General features: G+C 37.7%; 5 pseudogenes; all 5 read left to right on the top strand.

Annotated features, from left to right (window-relative positions):
- Window positions 1–1812: 1812 nt before the first annotated feature.
- LOC127740099 (uncharacterized) lies at window positions 1813–1929 on the top strand (annotated as a pseudogene).
- Window positions 1930–2110: 181 nt separating this feature from the next.
- On the top strand, window positions 2111–2229 carry LOC127740100 (uncharacterized; annotated as a pseudogene).
- Window positions 2230–2410: 181 nt separating this feature from the next.
- Window positions 2411–2529, top strand: LOC127740069 (uncharacterized; annotated as a pseudogene).
- Window positions 2530–2709: 180 nt separating this feature from the next.
- On the top strand, window positions 2710–2827 carry LOC127740096 (uncharacterized; annotated as a pseudogene).
- Window positions 2828–3011: 184 nt separating this feature from the next.
- On the top strand, window positions 3012–3130 carry LOC127740065 (uncharacterized; annotated as a pseudogene).
- Window positions 3131–13271: the final 10141 nt, after the last annotated feature.

Here is a 13271-nt window from a genome sequence, read left to right as displayed (position 1 = left end):
ACCACATGTATTTCCAAATCAAAGTGTTAGGAGGATTACATGTCACTATATCCGCCCAGACCCCAATTTGGTCCAACATGAGAAAGCATTTCGAGCATGATCTTCTCATCCCTTTTCCAAGGCTCAGAGGAGATCCAACTTATGGAGAGTTTCTTTTCCAAGACAACTAACCAATTGAATTAAGATTAAAAGCTTTCTAGTAAATCAAAAGAGAAGAAAGAAGAAGAGAATGAAAACTATAATTGATCCATCAAAATTACAATAGAGCTCCCTAACCCAATGAAAGGGGTTTAGTTGTTCATAGCTCTAGAAATGGAAAATGGCAGAAAATAACACATCCCAGCTAAAAGTGCAGAAAAATAAATATACAGAGAGTAGTTCTCCAAAGTGCCAAGCTCCTCTATAGTTCAAAACTACTCCTATGTATACTACTCCTCTTGATCTTCTAGTGAGTTCTTCAAGTCTTGGATGTGGGCTTTGGATCATGAGTTGAAGCAGTTCCAATCTTTAGTGGGCCCAGCTTGCAGAGAAGTATGAATTAGGCACGAGTGTTAGTGAAGTTAACGTTAAGTGACATTGTGGGTTCGAGAACGTTAGTGGCAATCACAATTTTCACTAACGTTCCAACCCCATATAGCCTACGTTAACTCCAATGTTAGTGGCACTAACGTGACCACTAATGTTGCCTTGTAAATCTTCACTAGTGTTATTGGAACTCACCTTTCCCAATAACGTTGGCTTATAACCCTTCGCAAGAGTTATTGGGACTCACCCTTCCCGTTAACGTTGCCTTATGCCCTTTGTCCCTACGTTAGAGTTCACGTTAGTGTAACTAACATGGCTCTTAACGTGGTTATGCCTCACCTTCGAGAGTGTTAGTGACACTTACCTTTGTCACTAACGCTCAAAGTGCCCCTACTCTCCACGTTAGAGCTGACGTTAACTAAGTTAACGTGGCCACTAACGTGGTAGTAATGTCATCTTCCAACGTTAGTGGCAAAGGTGAGTGTCACTAACGTTGGCTCATCAATCTCAACTCTATATTAACTTTCACGTTAGTGGTCTTAACGTGACCACTAACGTGGGCAATGCTAGTTGATCCAACGTTAGTGACAAAGGTGAGTGTCACTAACGTTGGCATTGTTCTTCTCTTCCGCGTTAGAGTTCACGTTAACTAAGTTAACGTGACTCTTAACGTGGCTCATTGCCAACTCTTGGAACGTTAGTGGTGTTCACGTTTACCATTAACGTTGGAGCTTTCTTTTGTCTCCACGTTAACTACCACGTCAACTTAGTTAACATGGCAATTAACGTGGGCTTATGATGGCTTCGCGAGCATTATTAGTGATCACTTTTCTCCTTAACATTGCAAGCTATTTACCATTCCACGTTAGTGGTCACGTTAACTAGATTAATGTGATTACTAACGTGGTTCTTCCTTGCTTCCTTTGTCCTGAAATCAAGCAAATAAAGTGCATCAACGCTCTAGCCAAAGTAATGAGATTATGCATCATCAATTTATCATTCAATTCTAGTAAAATCCTCATGAAATCATGTGAAATTCACAATAGTTGCTTGAATCAAGGTGTAAGTGTATTTTCATCCAAAACTTGCCTTATTCACTAAGAAAATGCAAGAAACTACCTTAAAATAGTAAAGAAAAGGTCAGTGAAGCTGGCCTAGATGCCCTGGCATCACGATCCTCAATGGCCTGATCTTTCGCAGGCTCCTGTGGTCCCCACAAGGCTTCGTGGCTCGAGTTACTCTATGTCGCGCCCCATGCTTATGATAATTGTGTGCACACACTTTAATAGGTGCGATCATACAGCACTAATGCACCGGATCCCATCAGAACTCCGCAATCAAGCGTGCTTGGGCGAGAGTAGTACTAGGATGGGTAATGTCCTGGGAAGTCCTCGTGTACACCTCTTTTTTTTTTCGTCGTACTGACCCTCTTTCTTTAAACTATTCTACTCCGAGAAGGATACCTTAAAGTGGTCCTCAATGGCCTGATCTTCCCCAGGCTCCCACAGTCCCCGCAAGGCTTCGCAATTTGAGTTACTCTATGTCGCGCCCCAAGCTTATGATAATTGTGTGCGCACACTTTAATAGGTGCGATCATACCATCACTAATGCACCAAATCCAATCAGAACTCCGCAATTAAGCGTGCTTGTGCATGTGTTGTACTAGGATGGGTGACCTCCTAGGAAGTCCTCGTGTTGCACCTCTTTTTTTTTTAACGTTGTACTGACCCTCTTTCTTTAAACGATTCTATCCCGAGAAGGATACCTTAAAGCGATCCTCAATCGCCTGATCTTCCCCAGGCTCCTGCGGTCCCTGCAAGGCTTCGGGGCTCGAGTTACTCTATGTCGCCCTATGCTTATGATAATTTTGTGCGCACACTTTAATAGGTGCGATCATACTAGCACTAATACATTGGATCCCATCAGAACTTCGGAATTAAGCATGCTTGTGCGTGAGTAGTACTAGGATGGGTAACCTCCTGGGAAGTCCTCGTGTTGCACCTTTTTTTTTTACGTCGTATTGACCCTCTTTCTTTAAACGATTCTATCCCGAGAAGGATACCTTAAAGCGACCCTCAATGGCCTGATCTTTCGCAAGCTCCTGCGGACCCCACAAGGCTTCGCGGCTCGGGTTACTCTATGTCACGCCCGATGCTTATGATAATTGTGTGCACACACTATAATAGGTGCGATCATACAGCACTAATACACCGGATCCCATCAGAACTCCGCAATCAAGCGTGCTTGGGCTAGAGTAGTACTAGGCTTGGTGACCTCCTAGGAAGTCCTTCTGTTGCACCTCTTTTTTTTTTTTACATCGTACTGACCCTCTTTCTTTAAACTATTCTACCCCGAGAAGGATACCTTAAAGCGGTTCTCAATGGCCTCATCTTTCCCAGGCTCCCGCAGTTCCTACAAGGGTTTGCGGCTCGAGTTACTCTATGTCGCGCCCTACGCTTATGATAATTGTGTGCGCACATTTTAATAGGTGCGATCATACCAGCACTAATACACCAGATCCAATCAGAACTCCGCAATTAAGCGTGCTTGTGCATGTGTTGTACTAGGATGGGTGACCTCCTAGGAAGTCCTCGTGTTGCACCTCTTTTTTTTACCTCGTACTGACCCTCTTTCTTTAAACGATTCTATCCTGAGAAGGATACCTTAAAGCGATCCTCAATGGCCTGATCTTCCCCAGGCTCCAGCGGTCTCTGCAAGGCTTCGGGGCTAGAGTTACTTTATGTCGCACGCCATGATTATGATAATTGTGTGTACACACTTTAATAGATGCAATCATACTGATGAGCGGATAATTTATACGCTTTTTGGCATTGTTTTTAGGTAGTTTATAGTAGGATCTAGCTACTTTTAGGGATGTTTTTATTAGTTTTTATGTAAAATTCACATTTCTGGACTTTACTATGAGTTTGTGTGTTTTTCTGTGATTTCAGGTATTTTCTGGCTAAAATTGAGGGACTTGAGCAAAAATCTGATAGGAGGCTGACAAAGGACTGCTGATGCGGTTGGATTCTGACCTCCCTGCACTCGAGATGGATTTTTCGGAGCTACAGAACTCCAAATGGCGCGCTCTCAATTATGTTGGAAAGCCAGGGCTTTCGAGCAATATATAATAGTCCATACTTTACTCGAGTTTAGACGACGCAAACTAGCATTCAACGCCAGTTCCATGCTGCATTTTGGAGTAAAACGCCAGAAACACATCACAAACCAAAGTTAAACGCAAAAAACATGTTACAACTTGGCCTTTAGAAGCTTATGCACATGTAAAGCTCAAGCTCAGCCCAAGCACACACCAAAGTGGGCACCAAAAGTGGATTTCTGCACTAAGACTTATTTCTGTAAACCCTAGTAACTAGTCTAGTATATATAGGACTTTTTACTATTGTATTTTAACTTTTGGACGAGCTTTTGGAACATCTTTGATTATTGTTAGTCCTTAGACATTGGGGGCTAGCCTCACGGCCATGTCTACCTTATTTTCACTTATGTATCTTCAACGGTGGAGTTTCTACACACCATAGATTAAGGTGTGGAGCTCTGCTGTTCCTCGAGTATTAATGCAATTACTATTATTCTTCTATTCAATTTAGCTTATTCTTATTCTAAGATATTCATTGCACTTCAACATGAAGAATGTGATGATCCGTGACACTCATCATCATTCTCACCTATGAACTCGTGCATGACAACCACTTCCGTTCTACCTTAGATTGAGCGCGTATCTCTTAGCCTCCATTCCGAAAGATCAGAGTCTTCGTGGTATAAGCTAGAATTATTGGCGGCCATTCCTAAGATCCGAAAAGTCTAAACCTTGTCTGTGGTATTCCGAGTAGGATCTGAGATGGGATAACTGTGACGAGCTTCAAACTCGGGAAGTGTTGGGCGTAGTGACAAATGCAAAAGAATCACTGGATTCTATTCCAACATGATCGAGAACCGACAGATGATTAGCCGTGCGGTGACAGCGTATTTAGACCATTTTCACAGAGAGGATGGAAAGTAGCCATTGACAACGGTGATGCCCTAGATACAGCTTATCATGGAAAGGAGTAAGAATGATTGGATGAAAGCAGTAGGAAAGCAGAGATTCAGAAGGAACACAGTATCTTCATGCTCTTATCTGAAATTCCCACCAATGAATTACATAAGTATCTCTATCTCTATTTTATGCTTTACTTATCTTTATATTCGAAAACCATTATAACCATTATTATCTGCCTGACTGAGATTTACAAGACGACCATAGCTTGCTTCATACCAACAATCTCCGTGGGATCGACCCCTACTCACGTAAGATTTATTACTTGGACGACCCAGTGTACTTGCTGGTTAGTTGTTCGAAGTTCTGAAGAATGTGAGTGAACCATAGTATTGTGCACCATATTTTTGGAGCCATTACTAGGAATTGTTCGAGTTGTAAAAAGTATGAGTCACAATTTTGCCAAGTTTTTGGCACCGTTGCCGGGGATTGTTTTAGTTTGGACAACTAACGGTTCATCTTGTTGCTCAGATTAGGTAATTTTCTTTTAAAAAAGTTTTCAAAAATCTTTCAAAAATTTTTTATTTGTTTTCGTTTTTCCAAAAAGAAATTTTCAAAAAAATTATAAAATCATAAAAACCAGAATATTTTTGTGTTTCTTGTTTGAGTCTAGTGTTAATTTTTAAGTTTGATGTCAATTGCATGTTTTATTTTTTTTCTAAAAATTTTCGAAAAATTCATGCATGTGTTCTTCATGATCTTCAAGTTGTTCTTGATAAATCTTCTTGTTTGATCTTCATATTTTTCTTGTTTTATGTTTTTTGTTGTTTTTCATATGCATTTTTGCATTCATAGTGTCTAAGCATTAAAAATTTCTAAGTTTGGTGTCTTGCATGTTTTTCTTTTCTTGAAAATTTTCAAAACTAAATCTTGATGTTCATCATGATCTTCAAAGTGTTCTTGGTGTTCATCTTGACATTCATAGTGTTCTTGCATGCATCATTGGTTTTGATCCAAAATTTTCATGTTTTGGGTCATATTTGTGTTTTTCTCTCTCCTCATTAAAAATTCAAAAATCAAAAAAATATATTTTCCTTATTTTACTCATTAATTTAAAATAAGTTGTTTCTTGTTAGTCAAGTCAAGATTTCAATTTTAAAAATCTTATCTTTTCAAAATCTTTTTCAAAATCAAATCTTTTCTTTTTCCATTTGTGATTGTCGAAAATTTTTAAAATTGATATTCAAAATCTTTTTCTTATCTTTATTTCATAATTTTCAAAAACTTTACTAACAATTAATGTGATTGATTCAAAAATTTGAAGTTTGTTACTTTCTTGTTAAGAAAGGTTCAATCTTTAAATTCTAGAATCATATCTTTTAGTTTCTTGTTAGTCAAGTAATCAATTTTAATTTTAAAAATTAAAACTTTTTAATTTCCTTTTTAAATCTTTTTGTAAACAAATCTTTTTCAACCATATCTTTTCAATCATATCTTTTCAAATCACATCTTTTTTTTTCAAAATTAATTTCAAAATCTTTTCTAACTTCTTACCTTTTCAAAATTGATTTTCAAATCTTTTTCAACTAACTAATTAACTTTTTGTTTGTTTCTTATCTTTTTCAAAACCACCTAACAACTTCCCTCTCTCTAATTTTCGAAAATCATCTCCCTCTTTTTCAAAATTCTTTTAATTAACTAATTGTTTCAAATTTTAAATTTTAATTTTATTTCTTCTCTTAATTTTCGAAAATCACTAACTTTATTTTTTAAAAATAATTTTCGAAATTCTCTCCCTCTAATCTCTTTCTATTTATTTTATTTATTTACTAACACTTCTCTTTATCTTAAAATTCGAACCCTCTCTTCTCTTCTATGTTCGAATTTTTCTCTTCTTCATTCTTATTCTTCTTTTCTTCTACTCACATAAAGGAATCTCTATACTGTGACATAGAGGATTTCTCTTCTTTTCTGTTCTCTTCTTTTCATATGAGCAGGAGCAAGGACAAGGAGGATGCTTGGTGATTATACTACACCTACTTCCAACTTTTATGGAAGAAGCATCTCAATCCTTACCATTGGAGCAAACAATTTTGAGCTGAAGCCTCAACTAGTTGCTCTAATGCAACAGAACTGCAAGTTTCATGGAATTCCATCAGAAGATCCCTATCAGTTTTTAACTGAATTCTTGCAGATCTGTGATATTGTTAAGACTAATGGAGTAGATCCTGAAGTCTACAGGCTCATGCTTTTCCCTTTTGCTGTAAGAGACAGAGCTAGAACATGGTTGGACTCACAACCTAAAGATAGCCTGGACTCTTGGGATAAGCTGGTCACGGCCTTCTTGGCCAAGTTCTTTCCTCCTCAAAAGCTGAGCAAGCTTAGAGTGGATGTTCAGACCTTCAAGCAAGATGGTAAATCCCTCTATGAAGCTTGGGAAAGATACAAGCAGTTGACCAAAAAGTGTCCTTCTGACATGCTTTTAGAGTAGACCATTTTGGATATATTCTATGATGGTCTATATGAGTTCTCTAAGATGTCACTGGACCATTCTGCAGGTGGATCCATTCACCTAAAGAAAACACCTGCAGAAGCTCAAGAACTCATTGACATGGTTGCAAATAACCAATTCATGTACACCTCTGAGAGGAATTCTGTGAGTAATGGGATGCCTCAGAGGAAGAGAGTTCTTGAAATTGATGCTTTGAATGCCATATTGGCTCAGAACAAAATGTTGACTTAGCAAGTCAACATGATATCTCAGAGTCTGAATGGATTGCAAAATGCATCCAATAGTACTAAAGAAGCATCTTCTGAAGAAGAAGCTTATAATCTTGAGAACCCTGCAATGGCAGAGGTGAATTACATGGGTGAAGTCTATAGAAACACCTATAATACCTCATGGAGAAATCACCTAAATTTCTCATGGAAGGATCAACAAAAGCCTCAACAAGGCTTTAATAATGGTGGAAGAAACAGGTTTAGCAATAGCAAGCCTTTTCCATCATCTTCTCAGCAACAGACAGAGAATTCTAAACAGAGCCCCTCTAGCATAGCAAACATAGTCTCTGATCTATCTAAGGCCACTTTAAGTTTCATGAATAAAACAAGGTCTTCCATTAGAAACTTGGAGGCACAAGTGGGTCAGCTGAGTAAAAAAATCACTGAAATTCCTCCTAGTACTCTCCCAAGCAATACAGAAGAGAATCCAAAAAGAGAGTGCAAGGCAATTGATATAATCAAAATGGTCGAATCCAAAGAGGAAGGGGAGGACGTGAATCCCAATGAGAAAGACCTCATGGGACGTCCTCCAGATAGAAAGGAGTTCCTTATAGAGGACCTAAAAGAATCTGAGGTTCATATAGAGACCATAGAGATTCTATTAAACTTTCTTCTGCCATTCATGAGCTCTGAGAACTACTCTTCTTCTGAAGAGGATGAAGATGAAACTGAAGAGCAAGTTGCTCAATATCTAGGAGCCATCCTGAAGCTGAATGCCAAGTTATTTGGTAATGAGACTTGGAAAGATGAACCTCCCTTGCTCATTAGTGAACTAAATACATCGGTTCAGCAAACTTTACCTCAAAAGAAACAAGATCCTGGTAAATTCTTAATACCCTATACCATAGGCACCATGGCCTTTGAGAAGGCTCTGTGTGACCTGGGGTCAGGTATAAATCTTATGCCACTCTCTGTAATGGAGAAACTGGGATCTTTGAGGTACAAGCTGCAAAAATCTCATTAGAGATGGCAGACAAGTCAATAAAACAAGCTTATGGATTGGTAGAGGATGTGTTAGTGAAGGTTAAAGGCCTTTACATCCCTGCTGATTTCATAATCTTAGGCATTGGGAAGGATGAGAATGAATCTATCATTCTTGGAAGACCCTTCCTAGCCACAGTAGGAGCTGTGATTGATGTTGACAGAGGAGAGCTAGTCTTTCAATTGAATAAGGACTACCTTGTGTTTAAAGCTCAAGGATCTTCCTCTGTAACCATGGAAAAGAGGCACGATAAGCTTCTCTCAATACAAAGTCAAACAAAGCCCCCACAACCAAACTCTAAGTTTGGTGTTGGGAGGCCACAACCAAACTCTAAGTTTGGTGTTGAACCCCCACATTCAAACTCTAAGTTTGGTGTTGGGGGGTCCCAACAATGCTCTAAACATTTGTGAAACTCCATGAGAGCTCAATGTCAAGCTATTGACATTAAAGAAGCGCTTATTGGGAGGCAACCCAATTTTTATTTATCGATATTTCTATTGTTCTTTTATGTTTTATTAGGTTTATGATCATGTGGAGTCACAAAACAATTACAAAAATTAAAAACAAAATCAAAAACAGTAGAAGAAAAAGCACACCTGGAGGAAGAGATGTCTGCCGTTTAAACGCCAGAGACAAGCATTTGTCTGGCGTTTAACGCCAGAAACAAGCACCAAGCTGGTGATGATTAGATTTTTGACGGCTTAGAAATTCACTAATGAAATCTCGTTGTAAAGTATAGTTTCTAAACCAAGCAATAATCCTTTCATACAAAAGATTGTTTGTCACAAGTAACAAACCCCTAAATTTATAAACCGAAGTATTGAACCTCGGGTCGTTCTCCCTAGGAATTACAATAAAGTGTCTTGTTATTGGTTATGAGTTATTTTGGGGTTTTTGAGATTTTATACAAGAATTATAAATGGCAAAGAAAATAAACTAACAACTAGCAAGGCTCTTGGCAAGATATGAGAACTAGAAGTTCTATCCTAGTTATCCTCCTCAATTGTGACAACAAATTGTCCATTGCTCCCACCTAGTTAACCTCTAACCATGGAGGAAAGTCAAGTGGATGAATCAATTTGATTCCTCAAGTCCTAATCAACTCTTAAAGGAAAGACTAGCTTTAGAGGCATTCAAATCAATTAACAACTTCTAATTATCAATCAACAAAGGAATTAGATAACTCAAGAGTCACTAATTACTCAACCAAGGCCAAGAGGAACAAAACCTACACTAAAATTCAACCAAGCATTTCATCAAACACTTGGAAGGCACAAAAGAAAAGCATAGTAAATTGACAACAAGAATGAAATCTAACAACAATTATTGAAAGGAATTAACAACAACAATTAAAAGAAACACAATTATTATGAATTACCTTGAATAGAATGGAAAGAAGAGAGAAGGAACAAGAGTAGATCTACAACAAAATATAGAAACAACGTAAAGGAAGTTACAACAAAAGAATAGAAGAAGAATGAATGTAACAACAAGGAATTGAAAGGTAAAAGTAGAAGAAAGCATGAATCTAACTCTAGATCTAAGAACTAAACCTAATCCTACTTCTAGAGAGAAGTGAGAGCTTCTCTCTCTAGAAACTAACTCTAACTACCAAACTAAGCTAAACTAAACTAATGGTAACTAACTTGTTCATCCCTCTTCAATCCTTGGCTTAAATAGCATCAGAAATGAGTTGGATTGGGCCCACAAGGCTTCTAAAATTGCTGGCCACGAGTTGCATTAAGTGGATCATGTGCCACCATCAGCGCGTGCATGTACCGTGCGCGTGCGCGCCCCTATGCGCGATGCAACTATGGCAAATCTTGTATCATTTCGAAGCCCTGGATGTTAGCTTTCCAACCCAACTGAAACCGCATGATTTGGACCTCTGTAGCTCAAGTTATGGTCGATTAAGTATGAAGAGGTCGGCTTGACAACATTTGCGATTCCTTCATTTCTTCATGAGTTCTCCATTTCTACATGCTTTTCCTTCATTTCCTTGATCCAATCTTTGCCTCCTAAATCTGAAATCACTCAACAAACATATCAAGGCATCTAATGGAATCAAGATGAATTAATTTTAACTATTTTAAGACCTAAAAAGCATGTTTTCACTCTTAAGCACAATTAAGGGAGATTTATTTCATTGAATAAATGTGGGTAAAAAGTGATAAAATCCCCAAAAATCAATACAAGATAAACCCTACAAATGGGATTTATCAACCTCCCCACACTTAAACCAAGCATGTCCTCATGCTTAAGCCAAGAGAGAAACAAAGGGTATCAACATTTATTCAATGTAAATTAACTAAATGCAATTTACCTATATGCAAGTATCTAAATGAATGCAATTGCTTGGTCAAAATAAATCAATTCCCAAGAAGCATATATGCACAAGGGCTAAGGACTAGCAAGTCTAATCCACAATTGAATTGAGCTATTAAATATTTTTACAAACTTGCATGAAAGGAGATGATCATAGGTGGAGACATGTAATTGAGCATCAAACCCTCACCGGATGTGATTGCACTCTATTCGCTCAAGTGTTTAGGGATGATTCACTTAATTCTCCTCTATTTCATGCTTTCTAAGATTTGTTTTTCTTCTAACAATCAACATACATTTTATGCATGCATACACATATCATGAGGTCTTTTCTTTGGTTGTAATGGAGCTAGGGTCAAGGTAGGATGCATATTTGGTCAAGTGAGCTTGAAATTTGAATCTTTGATAAGCTTAAACTTCCCACCTAACCTATGACGTCCTATACAATTTCAAAGCTAACCTAACTACCCATTCTTCACTTTTTCACATACTCATGTATTCCTTTTTATTTCACAACACATACGTATCGATTTTATTTGAACTTTACTTTGGGGCATTTTGTCCCCTTTTTATTTCATTCTTTTTCTATTTTTTCTTTTCTTTTCCATATTATTTTTCTTTTTCTTTTCTTTTTTTCTTTTATTTTTCTCATTTTTTTCTTTCTATATGCAAGAACATCAATGCATAAGGTCTAACATTTGATTAATACATGAGCATGTACCCAATTCCCAATATTTTCAACAAAATACAAAATACACCTATTTTCCCAACCAATGTCCCAAGATTTCCCACTCTTGAATGATACTCACACACTAGCCTAAGCTAATCAAAGATCCAAATAAGGACATTTATTGTTTTTCGCTTTAGGGCTTGTAATGTGGTAAATTAAAGAACAAAGTGGGTTAATCGTAGGCTCAAATTGGCTAACAATGGAAGATTAAAGGTAAGGCTATTTGGGCAAATGAGCTAATGAAATGATGTCCTCAATCATATAAATGCATGAATACACAAAATAATGGACATAAAGAATCAAACAATTCAAAGATTACAATCATAGAAAGAGAATAATTCACACAAGAAGGAAAAAATAAGTGGTTATAAGATGTAACCACATCAATAGGCTCAAAACTCACTTGCTTATGTTCTTATCTCAAAAACCATGTTTCACAATATATATAATTCAAGCAAGTTCTATGAAAAGTTTTCACTCAAATCAATTGAGGTAATGATCACTAGAATGAGGTGAGTGGATTAGTGATATTAATAACAAATAAGTGTGTGAATTCTAAATTGTGCGGTTTAGAACACACATTAGCATAGAAGTCATGTCACAAAAGAAGCATGCACTTCACTTATCCTAGTGTGCTTGAGATGCTTTAAGTAAACTTGTGAGGTAAAACAAGCATTAAAGAAGCATGAAAGCATTCAAGCTAAAAAACATATGGATGCATATAGTCATGAACACAATGCATTAAGTTAAATGTACAACATCCATCAAGAGGTTGCCTAATCACATAATAAGGCTCAAACCACACGGTGGCCAAATCATGTAATTCAAGAAGAGTTGCAAGCTCGAAGGCAATTCTCATCACTTGGTATTCTTAAAAGGTAAGCATGAAAAACTCAAAACCAAGTAGCAAAATATAACCTCTACAATAGAATCCAACAAAGATTATAAACATAATGATGTTAAGAAAACATCCCATTCTAATACTTAGCAGCAATTAATGGTAAACAAGAATAACAATCCAACACTTACAATGAAAAAGAGAAAATGAAATGGAAATTAACTAAAACTAACTATCAACTAACTAACTAACTAATTAGTTAACTAAAATAAATGGTTATCAATGGTGTTTGGGAGTGTTGGATGAGGTGTAGAAGAAGGGAAGAAGAAAGGAGAAGGAGGGAAATGGAAAGAAGAGGATAAGAGAAGAAGTGGATGGAAGAAAGGGCATCCACGCGTACGCGCACATGGCGCGTCTGCTGGTGCGCGAAATTGTGAACAATACTTTTTCACAACTCTCATAATCCCCGGTCATGAACCCCAAAGATTTGGAAGCTCAATACCATGGCATTACACAACTTCGCACAACTAACCAGCAAGTGCACTGGGTCGTCCAAGTAATAAACCTTACGCGAGTAAGGGTCGATCCCACGGAGATTGTTAGTATTGAAGCAAGCTATGGTCATCTTGTAAATCTTAGTCAGGCAAACTCAATTGATAATAGTGATGAACGAAAATAACACAAAGGTAAGGATAGAGATACTTATGTAATTCATTGGTAGGAACCTCAGATAAGCGCATGAAGATGCCTTCCCTTCCGTCTCTCTGCTTTCCTACTGTCTTCATCCAATCCTTCTTACTCCTTTCCATGGCAAGCTTAAGCAAGGGTTTCACCGTTGTCAGTGGCTACCTCCCATCCTCTCAGTGAAAACGATTGCATATGCTCTGTCACAGCACACGGAATTCAGCTGTCGGTTCTCGGTCAGGCCAGAATAGAATCCATCGATTCTTTTGCGTCTGTCACTAACGCCCCGCCCTCAGGAGTTTGAAGCACGTCACAGTCATTCAATCATTGAATCCTACTCAGAATACCACAGACAAGGTTAGACCTTCCGGATTCTCTTGAATGCCGCCATCAGTTCCAGCCTATA

This window comes from Arachis duranensis, chromosome 6 (genome assembly GCF_000817695.3).
Source record: "Arachis duranensis cultivar V14167 chromosome 6, aradu.V14167.gnm2.J7QH, whole genome shotgun sequence".
NCBI lineage: Eukaryota > Viridiplantae > Streptophyta > Magnoliopsida > Fabales > Fabaceae > Arachis > Arachis duranensis.
Note: the sequence above shows the minus strand (reverse complement) of the source record. Positions and strands in the feature narration are given on the sequence as shown.